Consider the following 21,547-nt stretch of genomic DNA (forward strand, 5'->3'; position numbering starts at 1 on the left):
TAAGACAAATAATTTCTCATTGGAAAATGAGAGTCCAATTACGAGAGCTATTCTAAAAGATAATTTAATAACCGTTGAGAAGTCATGATTTACTTTCCTGCTTACCAATTTCCGTACCGATTGTATCTGTGGTACAGTTAAATACTAAAATCGACGATAAAAGGATCGTTATGATAATACGCAGAGATAAATAAAGAGGAAGCAGTATATCTGCCGGTTCAATTAAACTCTGACCGAGCCCAGCCCGCGGAGTCTGTTCGTAGGTCGTAAGATTATTTGAACAGCTGAGACCGAAGAGAGAGAGAGAGAGAGAGAGAGAGAGAGAGAGAGAGAGAGAGAGAGATAGCCGGCGAATAAGCATCAGAGTTCGCGATCCCGCGAAGCATTGGTGAAGGAGGGGGGAATAGGAGAGATTTGATTCCCGGAAACGACGAGAGAGATGAATTAATCGGCCGGTGGAAACGCGAGAGCGCGAAAGGAGAGGGAGAGTAGAGGTGGATATCCCGCGACGCCGCGGTGGCCGATAAATTTGCCGGAAGTTTAATTTCATTTTATAGGCGCGATACTTTAGCGAAAGCACCTGCACTTTACACTAACGGCGCCGCGCGCTGTCATGAGAGCCGCGAGGGCGGGAAGATCGTCCTCGTCCTCCGCACCGTCGAGAGGTCTAGGAATTATACATTATACCGTCCTAAATCATGGCTCGAGCGCGCGCAACCTCATGTAATTATATCGTCGTTTTTAGAGCCCGCCCTTAATACGCCGTTATGCGGCCCGTGAGTCTTACTAACGTTTCGCGCCTCCCTCCCTGCTTGCCGTCACACACGCGAGCGCGCAACGGCTCGTTGACTTCCCCGAGAGCGAGTAACGTTACTTAGAATAATGCCAAGTAGTTTGGATCTTATAAGTTTATTAAATAACTGAGCGACCGTGGTGTTAATCCGAAAGATACACGACAATACTGTTCACGCTTGTATCATTTTTTTTTTTTTTCAGCATACCACTAATATTATCCGTGTAATTGTAATTAATATCTTTTGTCGCCGGCAAGAATTCGGCGTGCAAACATTGCTGGTTTGTTCTAGAAATTCTATAAACGCAAACGATCCTTAAATCAAGTACCTCCTTGTTTACCGTCACGGCGCGTCGAACATTAAGATGTGGAGAGGCAAAGCTTACTACCGCGCGCAAACAGATAGCGGCGTAATATAATATTAATCGGTTGTATTGTGTCGCCAGGTCCCCCCGCCGTGGAAGTCGCGGAGGTTGGCTCCGCTGCGACCAGATTGCCAAACGAAGACAATGAGGGAAAGGAAGGTGCTGATCAAACACTTGATTAAAGAAAGTTTCCGATAGCTACTCTGCGCGCGAGAAAACCGACGTCCCGGCCGCGGTGATTGGATAAGGTAAGGTACCAGGAATTTCCACGTCTCTCTCTCTCTCTCTCTCGTCCCCACCCATCGGGCCCATCGCCGATGTGCTGCGTCCCGACCTTTTTCTCCGTTCTAAACTCGAAAGTTCTTCGAAGCGAAGCCGGAAGTCTAGCTGGCTTCCTCGCCGCCGAACGTTCGTTTTTTTTTATGACAGATATTTCGTCTTCGCGATCTTCGCGGCGGTTTAACGATGTTAATATACGGTCTCCGTCGTTGTTTGTTCGCTTGTTATACATTGCAAGCTAACAACAAGCGAAACGGCTCATTCAGAATCCTATAATACGATCGCAATAACTTCTTATATCGGATAATTCGTATCTCCCTGAATATATGAAATATTCTTATACATTAATTCTATATTTAATTATTTTTATATGTAATAATCATATTTTTTTAAACTTATTTATATAAATATAGGATTAATATAATTAATAATACATAGAATTTTAGATGTATAATATAGCCTATTTGTAAATGTACATCTTTGGCTCGTCTTTCTCAATCATTAACTACCGTCTATAATGTCGAAAAACGAAGACCAATTAGAATTATATTACCTCTGCTTTTGCACTGGACGATTTATGCGGTCTGCATAAATCTCGTGGAAGACGGTTATTAAAATATTAAATATTCCAATGAAAGGCGCGCCTAACGTTAAACGAATAATCCGATTACATATATATTTAATATTGGCACGTTTGCCGATATTTCGATCTCTCTCTCTCTCTCTCTCTCTCTCTCTCTCTCTCTCTCTTGGACGAGACGGGAAACAGTTTAGAGGAGAAGTTAACGACATGCAGATACGAAAGGCCGCAGTTTTTAAATGATTTAAAAAAAAAAAGAGGGAGGAAATCCAAACCCGTGGATCGGACCCGGAGGGGAGGGGGAGGCAGAGAGCGAGACAATTTCGAACGAATGAAATGTAAATCGAGGAATGAAGGTAACGTTGCGGAAAATTAAATACCATTTGAATAACGCAAATGCTAATAGAATTATCGGGCTGATCGATTAAAGCAATAATACCGCCTGTCTTTCTGCCACTCGTGTCGGTTTTCACCTTCATCCCCTTATCTACCGAAGACCTTACCAGTCCTCTCCTCCCCTCTCCTCGCTTTCACCCTCCCATTCCTTTTCTCCTAACTTCCTTTCGTATCTTTTCCGTACCGCTGTCTTAACGAAGAAAAACCGTCCTTCGCCCCATTCAAAAAATCCTTCCGTTTCCGAAAAGATCTCTTTCCTCTTTCCCCTTTTCTTTTTTTTTTCTTATCTAAAGCCGTTATTCGTGTGGTAACGATCTCTCTTTCACTCTTTCGGAAACGATGATCTTTTCGTTTTTTCTACGAATACGAGACGTTGAAGAAGCGACGTTGCGCGGAAGTCGATGGAAGGCACGGCTGAATCTTCGGGCGGCATCGGCCCCGGGTGGGGAAAAGCCCTTCCTACGACGGCTTTCGTTAACGAATGCTACGCAGGTACGATTGTTTAACGCAGCAAGCGTGAGGAGCGAAGCTTTTAGCCAAGACGAATGAGACGACTGACTCAGTCTCGGCACCAACAGCAGGAAATTGCGTTTCATTGTAGCGAGACGGTGTTTGCTTCCAGGATACCTACCCGTTCCCTTACCCATTCCACCAAGCCGCCTCCTCCGCCTTCCTCTCCTCCCACCCCTCCCCCTTTCTCGTTCTCTACGAGCCTGGGCTGTTTGCAATGAGATACGAATGACAATTACACCAGGTATGTAATAGTCGTCCTTCGCCGCGAGCGACGGTTATTTAAGATATGTCTACGTCTATTCTGCGGAGGATTAGAATCGTCAAAGAACGTTTATCGCGTCTTGAAGGTAGGCATAAGGAGGAACGTTCGGTTGCGACATGTAAGAGTTGTGAAAATAATTTACAGGGTCTTATATTGCAAAAAGTTTTCGATAGGTCTGACATGTGTATAGGGTAACTGTCCCTATTAGTGTGCCCTGAACCTATTAGTGTGCTTTTATATTTAAATAAGTCATAAAAATAAACTGGTACAAATAAATAGACAAAGTATTTTTTTTCTATAAAGTTAATACTTTAACTTAATAAAAAAAAATACTTTGTCTATATATCGGTACCAGTTTATTTTTATAACTTATTTAAATATAAAAGCACACTAATAGGTTCAGGGCACACTAATAGAGACAGTTACCCTATATTGTATAAAAACTGAAGTAAAAAAAAAAATGCTTTCGCAGGTCGTAGAAAGTGCCGCGATAGCCTTCTCGTCACGCTGGCGCGCTATAATCGTCTTATAGAATGCGCGAGAAGCTGAACGTAGGAGATATATAACTCATATATAAGGGTGGCAAAGAGGACTGCCAAGCAGATTGAGTGCGACGGCGGCGGGCCTGTCCCCGCGTGCGGCCGAGAGCCCCGGTTATTTATATTCATATCGATGCATAGGAAAAGTTGGTATAGCCTTCTTGCCTCCGTAACCGCCGCGCCGGCCCTCTTTTTTTCCGGGTCCCTTCGCAAACCCCGCCGCCGGTTGCATCTCAGCACAACGGCCATAAATACGGAAAACTCGTGCAGTCAGCCGCTCGTGGGCGATTTATTGCATATGAGCTCTCGGATTTGTCAATCGCCGTGGTCGGTACCCTCCTCCTCCTCCTCCTCCTCTGACCGCGTCGTGTCGTCTCCTCCCGGTCAATTTCTCGCCCAGTGTTCGGATACCGTGGGCGCTTGTGTTCCAAGGAACAAACCCCGTAAATCATCCCTCTCTGACTGAGATACTGTGGATACCAGAAATCGCGGCGAGTATAGCCACCGCCTATGTCGATAATGCGTCTTGCGTGATTTAGTTAGCGATACGACTTACAAGGGAACCTTGCGAAGTGTGAAATTTTGATTTTAATGAAACTTGATACACTTTGAGGTCACATAAATAGAAATTATTAGTGCTAAAAAACGGGTTTAAAAGGATGAAACCATCTCTTATATGTAAATTAATTTTTTGTTTCGTTATATCTCGAAATCTGTTCAAAATATCAAAAAATGTTTTATATAAAAGTTTTACAGTAAAATTATTTCTATTCATTTACGTTAATAGAATTTTAAAAAAATGGTTTCAAAAATTTTTTAAAATATAATTCTAAAAAAATATTATAAGTAATTGAATAGAGATATTTTTACTGTAAAACTTTTGTATACAACATTTTTTGATCTCTTAAATAGTTTTTGAGATATAACGAAAAAAATTAAATATTGTTTAACTTTAAAGAGTAATTTCAAAATTTTTATTGCGTTTTTCCATCGCAACTGATATTGTAAATTTATCTGTTTACGTAACCTATGTGCACAAAATTTCATTAAAATCATAACTTGACAATTTTGTTATAAAACTAGTTGCATATTCACACATATCAGTCAAAAATTGTATTTTTTTCATGATAAAACAATTATTTCCACACCACCTTGCGGTAGATACCGTTTTTTAGCACCAACTGATAATTTTTAAATTCATCTATTTATGTGACCTCAAAGTGTACCAAGTTTTGTTATAATCAGAATTTCACACTTCGCGAGGTTTCCTTGCTAAAAAAGAAGTTTTATACGTTCTTCTTATTTAACAATCTTGAAAAACCTTCCCCCCCCTCCATATATTTTTTCTTTAAACGCAAAAAGAAAAAATCGCGATCGAATGACACTTAAAAAAATTTTCAAATAAATTGGGAGAAATAAAATTTATTTATATATTATTATTTTATTCTCTTTGTAATAATTTTTAAGTAATATTTAAATTTTCTAATATATCAAGCTACATAAGATTTCTTTCATGTTATATATTATATTGTAAAGCTGTTATTGCTAATGTCATATCTGAGAGGATTGTTGAAAGCGGATTTTATTTACAAAGATACACGCCCAATTTCAACCGCGTGCGTGACGTCTTCTACCGTGAGCCCTCAGTTCCCGTTCGAAGGTTTCGACGAGAAAGCGTGCTGCCGGTATTACGTACACGTACGGGATGCCCCGTTAGCCGATCGATTTATCAAGCGAGACAATTTACGGAGGAACCGCCGTGAAGCTCATCTCGAGGCACGGAGGTGGCAGATCGAACCTGCGACCACCCAGAAAATAGAGGTGTCCTGGAGCAGGCCGAGCGTGTCTACCAATTTATGACACATAATTAAAAAGCCGAGCGTCTACGATAGAACCGTTGTACTCTTCGAGACATATTTTATTGGCTGAAAGTCAGGCACGAGACGATTCGAGCGAGTCCCAATTAATATTAACGAATGCATTTGCAGTAGCGATTAAAATTTTTTGAACGACTCCTTAACGAGACACTCAAGAAATGCTTCTGAATTTATGACTGCAATAATTTGATTTCACAATCTTCCATGAATTTTCGAATATTCCATGTACATTCTGTGCAAATAAATTTAATTTAACGAAAAAGATCTAATTACATGCTACAATATCGGTGCGGGCATATGCTCAATAAAATAACTGATATACATATACTTTCGGATAATATTTGCCGAGCGAGAAATCAATACCTGCTCCCTAAAATAATTGTCACGCCTGCAAATCCTTTTATATAATTTCATCGACTTGTCCGCGTATTATCCTACACACGCACACCCGCAATAATTGTCTGTAAATAATATCAATTAGCCCGTGACGTCAACATTAAATACTTCAAATGCTGCGCGCGGGCCGCAGTTCGATCTCGACACGCCCGACCCGAGCGCGTTTAAATTAATCGAGATTTAATTAAATTTCATGTAAATTAATATCGGCGCCTCGAATTACATTTTATTCGCTTTTGCGTGTACGCGAGCAATATTTTCGACGAGAGCATACATCGGGATGCACGCTATATTTGTACAGTCTTAAAAGTATTCCCTTTGTTTTTTCCGGTTCCGACAGACAGGATATTTGCTCGCACTCTCGTTTCCTGTGCGCTATGCAACTGCGAAATTACGTTAGAATACAGAATAGACGCTCGAAATAATGTGTGTAAACGGACTGCTTTTGATTTTTCGAAAGTATTAATCGTGCGCAAAATTTTTGCAGTGCGTAAAATTTTATATCTATCGCAATCAAATGTGAAAATTTATGCTTTCCCTGCATAAAAATTATGCACGGAATTTGCATGGAATTAACTGAAACATTGATACGATCATATCAGTATATCAAATCGGCAGGTTAACACTATTACAGGTTGAAAATATGTATTTCAATGTTTTAAATGTTTTAATCTGCACAAAAAATTCGTGTTTCGGGCTTGTAGTCGCATTTTTATGCACATAGTCTTGTTAATTTTGCCATGCCAATAAAATAAGGTGAAAAAAAGGGAGGAGAAGAATTACTATCCCACTTCGTGAAGAAACGGCGTAGGAACAGGGAGAGAAAGAAGCAAGCCGAGAGGGAACGGCGCGATTGTCGCTCTCTTCTCATTATACATAGAACTCGGACGAATGCAAGAGCTTGCTTCCAACGGCAAACTTCCTTGAAAATTCAGGCTGCAGGGAGGAAAGTTCTTTTAATTTCATTTACTCTAATTTGTAAGGTAACTTTCCAATAGTGATTCTCTCTCGCAGTCACGGCACCGGGAATATGGGTTGAATTGGCGAGGGTGTATCGGGCAAACTTGAGCAGTTTCGCTGTCCTATCAGCTCCCGCTATTTTGATTCACTTTGTAACTTTTACGTTCGGATTGTCCGTCCGCCGGAGGTGCATGTACTTATCTGCGTTCCGTCGGCATGAATAGATGAAAATTGCGAAGGTGATTATACACACGTAATACCGAAATCGTAATCGATATGCTTGAAATTAAAGTTAACAAATAAGCGAATAATATATGTATATATTTCCGGTTGGACGTCATTAAACAACGACGCGACGACGCGGTATTACGACTTTATTGTGTGGAAATTAATTAATCTGTCTTTGAACAGATATCCTTTTGCGAGGTCGAGAATAGCTTTAAAAAGGGTGACTGCCGCGTCGGTTGGTATTTATTAATTGAGAATAATCCGAATTTGTGCTTCAACCAGATCTTCTGTCTTCGGACGGCTCTTCGCGCTCTATGATCTTTTCCAATTCATTTCCCAGCTTTGTTTTCTTCTACCGTCTCGACTATTGTTCTCCTTGAATCCTTGCGAAGCGTAAGAAGTTAAAAATATATTATAAATACTTCAGATTTGGGATTTTAAGATATGTATTATTTTATGCATAATTTTAAAGATTTCGAAATAAAAGCGCTTGTCAATCGATCAGATTTTTACTATTGATGGTTAATGTAATCCAGAAATAACTTCGGTGTCTTAAATCTATGGATTAGCAACTCTTCACGTTTTATTCACGACTATATAAGTCGAGCAATGCACAATATTGAAGATTTTTTTTCGCCAATCTCTAATAATCGTCAGAATAAAATGATGGAATCATTTTTTGCGCCGCAATGGATTGACTTTTATTACGGCTGACTTTTAAAACGCTGAATATTTCTATAAGGAAACTCTGGTTTGAAATTCACGAACCAAACCGGTGCTGCTGTTATTTCAAGTAATGGGGTATGTTTATGCACGCGAAGTAACTAAACTTACCTACTCCTCAAACGAAGGAACGTAGCCTTCTTCAGCAACCGGCAGTTCTCTCTCCTCCGTCTCCCGACGCGTCTCTTCTTCCGCCCGCCTCGCTCCATTCTGAATGATAATAAGATTTGACTCGTTAGAAGTTTCATTAGAGCTTTGTTTACCGCGTCTATGGGCGCGGAGAGCGGGCGCGAGAAACGGAACGGAGACGCAGAGACAGGCTGAAGCTACTCCGCGAAGAGATGCTGTTTGTGTCTCGTCGAAGAATGCCTGGCACTTGTAACACCTCGAATGCCAGATCCGAAATATCTAAAAAGCACGCGGAGAACGTCAGGGTCTCTCTTATAGTCATTAACAAATTACGCCGCCGCGCCGGCGAAGCTGTCCGCTTTTTTCAAATTCGTATTATATATTATACGTCAGTATGCATAATCAATTGTATAATGCTTACGTAATTTGATAAATTAATATTAATGTAGAAGTCTTAAACTCTTATTACTGAATTAATTCCTTCGCTTCACAGATATGTGCGTTTTCAGCTTTTATTCTTTTTCTTTCAGCTCTGGGAAAAATTTTACGCTTTCCCAGCTGAAACGCGCACGTTGTGACTTTTCATTTCTATTTTCGCAATTCGAGCCCTCCATTTCCTGCCCATTTCCCCGTTTCATAAGCTAAATTTATAAAAAGTATCATCTGACATTTCAAGTAGCACTTTCTGATAATCGAACGGCATTTTTAATTAACTCTACGAGTTTCTACTAATTCTGATTGAAGTTTCTCTCATTAAAGATCTAAAAAAAAATGTTTTTTATCCGAGGCCCAAGAGGATATGACTGACAGTGCAAATACGTATATTTCCATCCTTCGACGTCGGCGCTCGAAGCAGCCATAAGTGCTCACTCACGTCGACATTTCAATTTCAGGCGGAAGCCGGTTCCATTTTTACGTGGGGGGATACTGCAGAGAGAAAGGGGGGGAAAAAGAGCTCTCTCGCTTTTACTTCGCGGACTAATTGCGTCCTGCGTTAATCACAGTGTGATTTCTTTCTTTTTTTTATTTTATTTTATTTTATTCTCCGCGCCGTTCCGCGCTCTCTACCTCTCGTCACGCTTTTATTCGGCCGTAGACACAAAACAGGCCATTTATAATCGCGATAGAGACGGCGGGAGAGCTATAAGAGACAATCAAGAGACGTGGCGCTGTAGTATAATAATAATCACCAAGTGCAGTCGACGAGATGCAACGATGCACTTTCGTTGCGTATACTTATAGCAATCATAAATTCGGCAAATTCGCCGAGTAGTCGACATTCGTACTTAGGACCGTTTCTTCTTTGCGCGAGTTTCGGTATACCGGATGTTTCAAATTTTTTTTCTTTTACGATGAATCTGAAAGCGCGTGACATGTGGAATCGCGCGAAACACTGCGTTAGAGTTTATCTGCAGACGTTACATTATACATGGCCGCGAAAGGGGTTGCGAGGAAGCGCAGGGATCATCGCGCCGACGAATCAATTACGTAAATGCGAAACGCGCGATGTTCTTGGGCGGGCCGGAAACAGATAGGCGAGGGAAACGCGGACGCAGGCTGACTTATTATCGCGAGGAGCGGGTAGATTGACCCGCAGTATGAATGATAAATCCCGACTAGGCAAATACAGTGATTTAACATTCGCTAACGAGTCATCTATATGGTAAACAGAGGGGCTGGCTGCCGGTCGGAGCTCACGGCTCTCGCCTATATAACGCGGTCGCACCCCTTCTTCTCCTCCTGCGTCCCGTGCCGTGCCACAATATCAAATACCCCGCGTCTCTTGCTCCTCTACCATCCCCCGCCCCTTCCCCTCCCCCTTTCCCGCCTCCACTTCGTTGCATGGATTTAACCGATGAGCTAACATTTGGACGAGTTCCCAAATTCGCTTTTACCACGACACCAGCGCGGCGCGGCGCGGCGCCGCGTCGAGTGCCAGAGGTGCTATTTCGCGCGGCCGTACCCTCGCAGTCGCGGGGCGAACGATAACGATAACGTTGACGTCGGGTTGACCCGATATAATCGTGATCGTGAAACACTTTAATTGCGCATCCCCCGACCCGAACTGATGCATTTTGATGGCGGGGGGACTACGGCAATAACTTTCGTGTAGGTGCCGCGAAGTCAGTGGCGTCTGCCCCGTTTTATTCGATCTATTGTCGTCTCGCGAAACACGAGAGAAATCGTACTTGTAGCCCCTCCCGACACACGTCAATACTCAAGAGCGGATTTTCTATAAAAAAATTCAAACGAAAGATTTCGGCGCGTGATGATCTATATAATTTGTGCTTATACGACTGCACGCGAAATTCAAGTCGCGAGCGTATAATGAATTTATGCCGTGAATTTAAACGTTTAATTTTATAGGCCAAAGCGGCATATTGCGTCGCATCCATAAAGGTGGAGCAAATACTCTTAGCTGAAGATGGAAGTAAAAGCGTTTCCTTTAAAGTAAAAGCATGAAACAGCATATCTTTTATATATATATATATATATATATATATATATATTTCGCATGTATTACCTTTTCCTTTTACTGCGAGGCGTTCGCTTTGTATTTTGAAGTATTTGCCTGCGAACGTCCACACTTCCAAAAGGTTCTAATATCTTTATTCCACGCACAGTTCTCGATATATTTGCTTCGACAAAAGCGCGTCTGTTTCCCCGTTTTATTCTTAACGATTTATTATCGTTTTACTAAACCGCGAGGAAAACTGTGCTTGTAGCGCTGCTGACATACATATACATGAGAATTCGAATTTTCTTGCGATAAGGCAAAATCGCGAAAATATCCGGCGGAAAAAGAAACTCTGTCATCTGAAAATTTAGAAGACAGTATCAATTTCAAGAATCGTGTCGCAGGTCGATTTCCCGACGTCGCTGGGAGCGTCCGAGGAAGTCCCTTATTGAACGGAGAAAGTCAGTCTGGTACGCCAAAGCCATTTTTCCATAGCTTGATCTATGGTATCAATTTGGCCGCGGCGAATTCCTGGTTGACGTTTGAAATCGTTATTTATTACTCGTAAGTCCGCGGGAGGTGGAGCGTCCGTGAACCAAATTGGATCGAGATCGAACGAAAGTAACTCTCGGTGGAACGCGCGGCGTCCCTTTTATATTCAATAGCACCTCTCTCTTTCTCTCTCTCTCTCTTTGTCGCGTGTTTAATTTCACGAAAATAGGTCTGTATTAATTTTTCCACGAGCGCGCAAACCTGAGGGAACATTATTCATGCGGATGCGCGCATTGCGTCTTCCCGCGCGAAGATAATTGCAATTAAAATGAGTGTGCCTGATGCGTTATTCTAACTTTCGCCCCACCGCAACTTCGTCCGTGAATCTCCCGCGTCTACAGAAGGCAAAGACGCAGCCCAAATGCGTATTACAAACACTGCATAATTGGCAGAGAATTCAACAGGCAGCAAGCAAAGCGAAATCGCCGGCCCGTGAAGCGACACCGCGCTTCCGGTTCGCGTATTCGGCTCTGAAGTCTGAAACGATATCTCTCCGGCTACACCGAGAGCCTGTCTCGAAATATTTTCAAGAGCGAACGCCAGACATCCCAGAGATATCGCATGGTTGCTCTTTCCATTTGGCCCGCTGCCAAATTCTCCCGAAGGGATAAAAAAATTATTTTCTCTTTGAAAGACTGATATAATTACGTAATTTCGCGTAATTCTATTATATATTGTCAATTTTTTTTAACATTACGTACTTCCACGCACAACGTTTACAGAAAAATATTACGGAAAATTCATATACCGTATAAATATTTTCAGCAAAAAGAGATTGGATCACTGTTAGCTTGAATGTCCACAAGTATCTTGACAAATACAAGCGAGCGATAATGCATGTACGAGCAAGCATGAGCTGAATATAATTGCGCCAAATCCGGTTAACGCGAGGTTTGTATTTACACGCGCAAGTACAAGCGGGAGGCATTTACTCGCGTTCCAATTTAAATTATTAAATCGCGATGTACACGCCGCGGGGAAAAGAGTTATCAAATGCGCTGAAGGCGAACGCGAAGTGCATGCGACTCGAAAGCGTCGGGAACGTCCAAGTATTAGCAGGAAGGGGACGAATCCACCGCGCCGCGGATACTTTCATCGGATAGAGAACCCTGAAGGATTTTCGTAGGTTGGGGTAAGAGCGAACTGCTGTACCGTGCAATGGATCGGATTAAATATTATTATGAGGAAGAACGAGACGTGTCGTGCCGCACGGTACAGTCTCCGTTCCATCCCCCTCCTCCTCCTCCACCTCTCCCCCTGTCGGTCGCCGCTACCCATCCCCCATTTCCGTCGACTCTTTCCTGTGCCGGCAACCCCCTCGGCAACCGCCAACGCCGCCTCCACGGGAGTGCTGCAGTGCTCTGAAACCGAAGTCTCGAAAGTTTGGCCCCTTCCCAGAAGCGGTGCCGCCATCGACTACACCGCAAGGAATGCATTTTTCATATCCTCACGATATTACCGCCTCCCCGTTCCGTCCGTTCTATTAATCGGTCTGGAAAGGGGGAGGGGGTGGTGAGCTGGTACGAGACGAGGGAGGGAAAAAAGTCGTGGGGACGACGCAACGCGAATTCGCGTCGCCGGCGAGCGCGAGATAAGTAGAGAAGAAAACGCCAAGGTCGGACGAACGTCAGATATATGCGTTGATTTCAATCGATCTCTCCTTAGCCTACAGATCGCGCACGCTCGTATACGCATCCTCCTTTCCATTTCCTCTCGACTTTCGAAATACGAAAGGCGTCCGGCGGATTTACGCGACAAAAGCTACGGAATCGCACGTTACAATCAAAATGTAATTAGCACCCTGTCGACTTACCGCTAGTCGCGTCGCGCTCTGGCGCCGGAGATACGCTCGACGGGGGGGGGAGGAGGGTGGCAGGGGCGGAGGCGAGGAGGGAGGAAGCTAACGGGCAAAAAGTACCGCGGACCAGGTAATTAAAGCCGCTCGTAGAGCGAGGCACGACGAAAACGTGAAGGCCGCTTTCTTCGACGACGATTTTCTCCTCCCCCCCCCCTTCCCCTTCCCCTCTCGCCCGAACATTGGCCGACGACCGGGATATTTCCCAGGAATACTTCGCATTGGACATCGGAGAATCGCTCGGCGATTTCTCGACGAGGGCTCTGCTTTTGTTCCGGGAAAACGGCAGCCACAGACGGTAATCTCGCTCGGAGAGCACCAATAATTTTGATATGTAAATACAAGGTGGAACCCTTGCCTCGCGATATCGGCCTGATTAAAATATCCGGGCTGCTTGGATTAACGTGGACTCGTCGCGGAAGCTGTCCCAGCCAGACATCTTATCTCTACTTGGGCGGCCTCTTTCGATTTGAATGGTACGGTATAGGCTTTGCTATATGTCGAATTGTCCGAACCAATATTCGTACGACGAGAATTCCTTATTTCCTTTACGTTTAATCGCCAGAATCTTATTTGAAACGCGTTAGGGATTTTTAGAATTCTACGAAAAAGCCAAAGATCTCTCAATCATAATAAAAAACGGGGTATTCACTTTATACAAATTGACAAATTGATTATTGATCGATTACTGTTCGCCTCGATAGTGTCAATTATTTTTTCTATCGTACTCAAATATTACGCTAATAATCGCTAATTTTGCGCTTCTTATTACCTACTTATATCTCATACTTGAGTATCCGTGATGACAAGTACCTACGCTTTTCTTCCATGGAGAATTAAAAAAAGGGCGTCAAGACTCAAGACGCTGTTTCCGTCCATTGTTTCCGCTGAATAATAATTAGCGTCAGGCACCGACGATTCGTCGAATATTCGAGCGAGAATCCAAGATTTTCATCTCGCGATTCTTCTTCGCGATATCGAATTTATCCTCCCCCTTCCCCCTCTCCCTCCCTACCTTGAGTTTCGCGCGAACGACGAACGCGCGACGACAGAATTAAAAAAAGGGAGCGCGCTGACTTCGACGAGGGTGAATGGACAATTAATAGCGGGAGCAAGAAGGGGTGACTCAATGCCGCGGTATGGCGAGTCGGATGGACGGGGAGGAAAGGGGAGGGGGGCGAAACTGGAGTGGCGAAACGCGAGGCGGTCGGGGGTTATAATGACGAGGCACTAAATAACAGCGGCGACCGTTAAGGAATGACGAGATAAAAACCTTCGTGGATCGTTAGCGAGCGTCCCGGCCATTTCTTATTCTCTCTCCGCTCGATCTACCCCTCCGCCTCTCTTTCTTCTCCGCCGACCTCTATGCGAAATGGACTGCTCCTTCGCTCCACGTCGAATATTCCTCTCTTCTCTCACGGCCGGTCGTCGTCCTCCACCCGCCACGCTCCTCCCATTTTCTCTCTTTTGCCCTCGTCTTCCTACTCAATTCTCGCGCCCCTTACAGAAACTTTTAATGTAATTGCCGCGGGACGTGAAAACCGCTGATACCGTTACCCCCGGCCCGGAGAAATCCGATCCGTGAAAATAAGTCGAGATAGCGGCCCACCCCCTTTGAAATCCCACCCACTCGCTTTCTCGCTCCTCCTGGCCTGTCCTCTCTTTCACCCTCCGTCTCTCTCCTCTCTTTTACACCAGCCATCCGCTCGTCGAAAAATTGTTTCATCTGCTCTTGCCGAGTCCCGTTTAATTTCCACTCTCGAGACCGTCCTCGATAACGTCGCGAACGTCCTCTCCTTGAGAATCTATCTCCCTTCGCACTCTTTTATCGTGAACTCTTCTTCGTGCTCAACCTTCCTCTTTGGGATGTTTTCCCATATTATGTATTTTATATTCGCATTTATCATTCGTTAGTTACGATTCGAATATCGTAAAAGAAAATGCGATACGCAATCAGGCACGAAATACGGAATCTTTGACGTTGTTGTCACGAAATTATTGCACATGATTATAGAATCCTCGCCGAACAAAGCCCGTTCCGATAATACATAGAGCGAAAAGCTAGCGTTCTACCGCATTCCCAGAATTTTGTTGACATTGCTGAAACGTTGTAGAGCGACGCCGGCGACGCTTCGAATATTGCAGGCACGGCCCGAATTGCACGCGGCGATTATAAGCCGGAGGTGCATCGAGCTCGTGGCTCGGGGGCTCGTGATGTCCCGAAGGCCACACGAAGAAGCCCCGGACGCCGGGGCGATACCGAAACGCCTCTAACGATATTATTACGCGGTTCATTTAAGTTAGATAACAATGACTCTATATAGCCATCCTGCCCCGGCGCACCGCGCAAGTAGGGAAACAGCTACCACGGTACAATATCCGCCACATCTCTCGCTTCCAGCCTAATTACTTTCCGGCCTCCGGCGGTGGCGGTGGCGGTGGCGGTGGCGGTGTCGGCAACCAAGCGACGGAGAGTAAGGGGGGTGGCGTGGTAAGGCCACTTCGATCCACCGCTCCCTCCCCCCCCCCCGGGCGAGCCAACCTTCGACCTAACGCAGTGTAAGATAGGTAAGGTAAGTAGATAGGCACGACGTATCCAGGTTGAGTACCTGGCCAGCTCGGTTGGTGGCTATACGTCTACTCGCGGGAGGAACGAGAGGATTCCTCCTTGCCGCTCGCCTGCAGCGCGCGCGCGCGCATGCCCGCGCTTTCCCTTAGTTTTCTTATTTCTTACACTCCAGTTTAATTAGTTCCCCGATAATGCCCGCCGCTATCTCTCCTCCGCACACAGACCGAGGCGGAGAACCTCCCTCCGCTCCCGAAATCGGGGAGCCTGACCGAACATACCGACCCATCGTCCAGCGTCGCCCCGCGGCGCTTCACAAACCGACCGATCGGCCAGCCACCTCCGTCATCGGATCTAATTTCGACGATCGTCCCGCGGGCGTACTCCGCGCGCTTATATAGCCTATGTATCTACAGGTTGTCGCCAGCGTTTACGGCACACACGTGCCACCGCTTCCGAATCGCTTTGCCGAACTTTCAATCGCGAATTTTCGCCAGCGTTCTTGTTGCCTCTTTTTAAAAATTTTGCCGTCTTCCCCTTTGTACAGTATATCTCTTCTTTATTTTCGATCATAATTTTTACTCGGTGTAACTTCAACTATTTGCCCGGCCGGCGCGGTGTGCCGGAATTGCAAAATCCCAAAATCTACGGGTCTTCCTGCGCGGTAACTCGGCGGATCGTATAAACCGGCGAGACGAAATTCACGAGGTACCAGTCGATCGGCACCAGTCAACCGTAACGCCAACAATAACTCGCGCCTTCCGCGTACGAGCCACGTAGCCGATTTCCAGGCAAGCTTCCAACCGGGAAACGATTCAACCTGTCCAAGTCGTATGTTTGTTTTGGAATAGCCGCAATGTGCCCGGCCGCCCTCGCCTCCCCCTCCCCCCGTCGCACCATCGCGCCGGGTCTACCACCCCTCCGGCCGTTGGTGGCGGCGTCGCTATCTCCCGCCGCCCACACCCATCGTCCATCCGATATGGTGACCCCATCCCGGTGCTGGCGGCGGTAGCCCGGTGAAAGAGCACCCTTTCGGGGTTTGTGATGCGTGCAGACGGTCGTGCACAGGGAAATCACGCGTGGCCGCGCGCAACTGCGCGGCCATACCGAATGCAAAACGTTCGGCCAACCGACGCCAATTAGGCCAATGACGCTTCGTGCTACCTATGATAATGGTAACGCTCGCCTGCCGATGCAACCTGTATGCGCACACAGCAACGAGATGCCAAAGAGACTACCGGAAGCGCGGTCGTTTCCGTGGTCGTGCGTAACGCTACATCCTGGAAGGATGTGCCAAAATTTATTTCGAAAAGTGTGTTGCGGCGTGTTTGATTTAACAGCGTTTAATCCATTTCAGCTCTCCAATTCGTACATCTCGAATGCGGACAATGATATTCCAATCGAATTAGAATTACGAAGGGTTATAATAATTTAGATTGAAATTACAATAGAATTTTGTTAGCTTTTTGCCGTTACGTTAAATTAAAATAAATGATAATAAAGTGATACGTATAAATTTTCACATTTACCGCAGATATTTAATTTGGCTTTTTTTAAAATATTTAATTTAGTTTAATTTTTTTAAATTCAATTTGCGGGGTCTTTTTTAAAGCAGCTTTAAGTAGAGTTGGTTTAACCGGAGTAATAGAGTAACTTTAAAAGCTTCTTTCAACTTTCTTTTATAACGGTTACTTTTTAAAGAGATTTATTAAATTTATTTATGTGCGTGGAAAAAGTTAATTTCATAAAATGAACCCATAAAAGGTTTAGGGAAATATATAAAAACTCTCGAGACATGTGTAGGTAATATGTTTGCCGTAGACAAAGGGTTAAGCGTTATATGAAAATACTTTATATGAAAATACTAAAGCGCGGCTCTTTATTAGGACACGTATCTCGGGCTGTGTTTAAAATTCAGTTATCTACGTAGCCTTTATCCGCTTCACATCATAGAAAATTTGTGTGAAGGCGTGCTTACATTATGCGAGATATTAAATTCCTTACTTACGTTAGTTGTGATGAGTAAAGGAAGCTATGAAAAGTAAAAACAAAAATCGCCGTCACTACATAATATATTGCGCAAAATTATTTTTCATTTTTAAGGATCTGAAATTTTTCTCACTTTTCTCACTTTTGTCTGTCATCTCGCAAGGTTTCTTGGATTTCTCTTAAGATCTTTCTACGTTTTCCACGAAGACGTCTTTACATTATATTGTTTAATCATATCTTATCTATATATATATATATAACGGAATATTAAATAGAATTTCATGCGTTTATGTAATCGATATACGCGATTTATCAACCTGTTGCACTCTATGAGTTTTCAAACTACGCCAATCTACTGCATATTTTCGCTTGGCATAACAGAAATATTGTAATTTGTTAAGCGGATGTCCGAAATTTATATTCAACGTTCAAATGCAAAAAACGAGGTCTTTCCAGATTCAACCGTCATATACAGACAACTATCTTCGTTACATGTATTATCAATGCGTCAAATAATAATTTAAAATCAGCAGAAAATTCATACTAAAAATAAAGACGAAAATAGCGTGAGTAAACAACAATGACGATAACACGTAGATAAAATCTGACATCTCCGCTACGAAGTCTGATTAAAAAAATGAGGTTTCCTGACTTCCGTACGCGTCGTTCTGACCGAGATTGCGTCCCGAGCACGTATTCTCGCAATCACACACGCGCGATAAGATGAATGTTACACTTTTATAATGAAATAGAGTATCTCCGATAATGCAATCAACGTCGAGCAACGAACTAAATAAATCGATATATTTGAACCATTTATTGCAACACAATTGTGTAAAAACGTCTGTATGGCTCGCAGAGCGTGGCACTTTTTTTTTTTTATGTTACTGACTATCAGTTGCTTTGGCAATAAAATTTATACTTTTTTTTCTATCGCATTAAAATCATTGGTTTTTCACAATTTAACGCGAGTATATTATTACAGCGGTTCAGAAAAATATTATCTTTTTTTTTATGCGATATGTAGCAACGATACGAGCGGCTACGAGCGCTCGTAATAATCGTATATTTTGTAAATTATGACATTATAATTCACGTAACGAATTAGCAGATATTTATTGATGAGCATACACTGTGGTTCGAAGTAATTCGCTGATTCCGGCGCAAATTCAAATTTAATTTCACGATGAAACGCCGCGAATAATCCTCCGCTCCGCGAGTTCTCGTTTCACAATTTTTCCGGCTGCGATATTCAAAATATTCGTCGGAAAAATTGTTCGTTCCTGCCGGCACGTCCGTTTCGTTGGCGGCGGAAGGGTGGAAGGGAGGGAGGGCGCGCGGCGGGGAGGAGCGAGATAGGCGTACGTTTCAATAGCAATGAGCCGCGAAATTGCTTTACGCAATCGGCCATTATTTGCTTGAAAATTTTGCCGCGTATCCGCGAACGCGCGCCTCCCCTCGCCGTTTGATACGATACGAATATTATTCAATGTGCATCGCCGAGCGCGTTTGATTGCGCGCCGATCGCGCAATTATTGATAGTAGCCGACACGGCCCTTTTGCCTGTGTAATAAAACGCGACCGCATGTGCGCACACGACGCGTACCGCGTGCGTACTGAGCGCGTACTTACGCGCGAACGCGCGGTTACCGCACTCGCGCCTCTGCGTAAACGCAAAACCGAAGGAGCAACGAGTTGGGACGGCGGCTGCAGCGGCGATCAGAAATTTATCGATAATATTTGTCAATATTCAAAAAAGATAGACGAGAACGAGAAAGAGAGCGACGAGAGTATAACACAACGGGAACTAGGGAGAAGAACGTATATACTGGGAAGACGCAGAACGAGCGTAATTTGCGCGGCAATGCAAAATCATCCGGCGGCGATTATGTAAATAATGGCGCTGTTGAAAAAAAGCTGCGTGAGGTGACAGCCTCTCTTACGGAACGTAGAGAATCTCTTGCTCTCACGAATGATTAAATATTCATTTGACGAGCTTTCAACTTCGGGACATTCGAAAAGTCACCGCTCTTAGATTTATTTTCGAGCGCGTCATCAAAACACTTTAGTCCCCCGCTATTGTCAAAGATAATTTATCATTGTGCGCGCGTGTTCCCGCCGTGTTACTTCGACGATCTCGGGAAAGAAATTTTTGCACGCGGCGAAAAGAGGGGCCCAGCGAACGCGCAAAATGTATCTATATTTAATAACATTAAATAATATACAGCGACAAGTCCTAGATTGTATTCTGCCTGTGAAATTTAAATCAGGCCGAATTTATATTCCACATGTGTAATTCTCGACTCGCGCTCGAGTTGTAGCCCCTTTTTTTTCTTTCTCCACGCAGAAACACATCGTCACGCCCGATATGATTCGTGGAACTTCGGGTTTTTCGGACGGAGAGGCGTCTTATCTCTCCGGCGCCTCCCCTCGATAACGCCCAAGTTCGAGGTCGGTTTCGAGAGGAAGAGAGAAAGTATATAGGATACGGCGTAGCCTGTAAGGGAGCAGCGCGACGAGCGGGTCGGGCTGAAAGGGGCGAATACCTTTTAGGAGCTTAGAGATTACGCTCGGGGACGAGCTATAGTAGTAATGCAAAGGTGAGTCTCGTGGGCGCACAAGCCGCTCATTCCCACGAAGGATTCGACTGAACTTATAATACCTACGATGCGGTATCGGTTGCGGCACGCTCTGTGCGAGCGCGCGAGCCCGTTCCACTATCCCCCCGCCCTCCCCGCTCTCCCTTCTTCGCTTGTTCCATTGACATCGCCGGCTCATCACGTCGCCTCCCCATCACGCGCTTGACGCATTCATAATTCAATATCAAGCCGCCTCTCATTGGGCCCGCGCCGGCGTAGAGCCTGTGAAATTACACACGGATCCGATTTATTGCCGATTCGAGCGAGGAGCTTCCTTATCCTTATTGATTATGGAATAGGAAGGCAATTGGAATTGGAGCTCAGGAGAGACGTAATAAGGATAAACGTAAATAAATTAAACGAGTACTTTTTCCTGGGACATTATACCGTCGGGCCGTACAATTACAACGTTTCGCGGTGAGTAGAATGGTGACCCCCCCCCCCCGCGATGAAGTTTAATCGAGAACAATTGTTCCGTTAAAATACTCGCGTATACGTCGCGCATATTTTCATAAAATCTTCCTGTCCATTGCCCGCTTTTCACGCGTCACGTTGCATATATATATTCATTCAAATTTGCTCTATCTGTATAGTTTTTCTTGGGACAGATCAAGACAGGCTCTCGCGCCGCGAGCCAGTTCAATTTTAAATTAAAAGCGAAATTGGCTAAATCCTTTTTCCGCGCGCAGCATGACCGCGCGTCATATCGGGAGAGATCCTTCTTACCGCCGGCAAAATCGCGATGAGACTTGTCATTTAATGCGAGAGATACTCTGAATAGCAATATCCATTATCGCGGAATTACACTCGAACGGACACCTCGTTTCATCGTGATCGGATTAGGCTCTATAGGAAGGCGCGCAATGAAGGGAAGGGTACGGGTTCGCGCGTGAAAAAGGAAAAGCGGGAGGATTTCTCAAGAGGGAGGGGAAGTATCGCGGCGCGGAAAAAGCGGGGAGCGCGGTATCACTTTAATCTGCCACAAGGAAATCTTGTAAATAATCGAAGCAATTATTCGGCTCGGTGGCACGAAGACGACGACGACGTCGAGGATCCCGTAGAGAGACTGGCGCAACTTTTCTATCGTCGCGGCGCGGAAAGAAGGAAAAGGGGTCTCATCTCGTCGAATACGACACGATGAATCGGCTATAGCGATACGTCGTGCAGTTCGAGAGTGACTTTTCGCGAGTCTCGAGAAAGGGTTATTAGGTAGGTGCCAGGGATTAAAGGGATCGAGCAAACAGCGAATTGTCACAGGCGACAATTAAAGACGACGTCAATTCTTGAAGTCGCTCGGGGGCGTCGAAAAATATATTCAGCGCGCGTAAGCGGCGCCACGGCTCCGCGAGACATTATTAAACGACGCTCCGATTGCGTCGCGCAAGGCGCATATCTCACAATTTACTTACATCAAATACCCCCGCGATCGCGAGTCGCAAATACCCCGG

General features: G+C 44.6%; 1 protein-coding gene across 1 annotated transcript in view; it reads left to right on the forward strand.

Moving 5' to 3' along the window:
- The first annotated feature begins 1,368 nt into the window (after positions 1-1,368).
- LOC105452988 (probable cytochrome P450 6a13) overlaps positions 1,369-21,547 on the forward strand; it is a 42,773-nt gene continuing 22,594 nt past the window's right edge. The window contains exon 1 of the mRNA XM_011694606.1: positions 1,369-1,406. The gene's annotated coding sequence lies outside the window, so the exon portion shown is untranslated. The remainder of the gene's footprint in view (positions 1,407-21,547) is intronic.

Source organism: Wasmannia auropunctata, unplaced genomic scaffold (genome assembly GCF_000956235.1).
Source record: "Wasmannia auropunctata unplaced genomic scaffold, wasmannia.A_1.0 LD336023.1, whole genome shotgun sequence".
Lineage (NCBI taxonomy): Eukaryota > Metazoa > Arthropoda > Insecta > Hymenoptera > Formicidae > Wasmannia > Wasmannia auropunctata.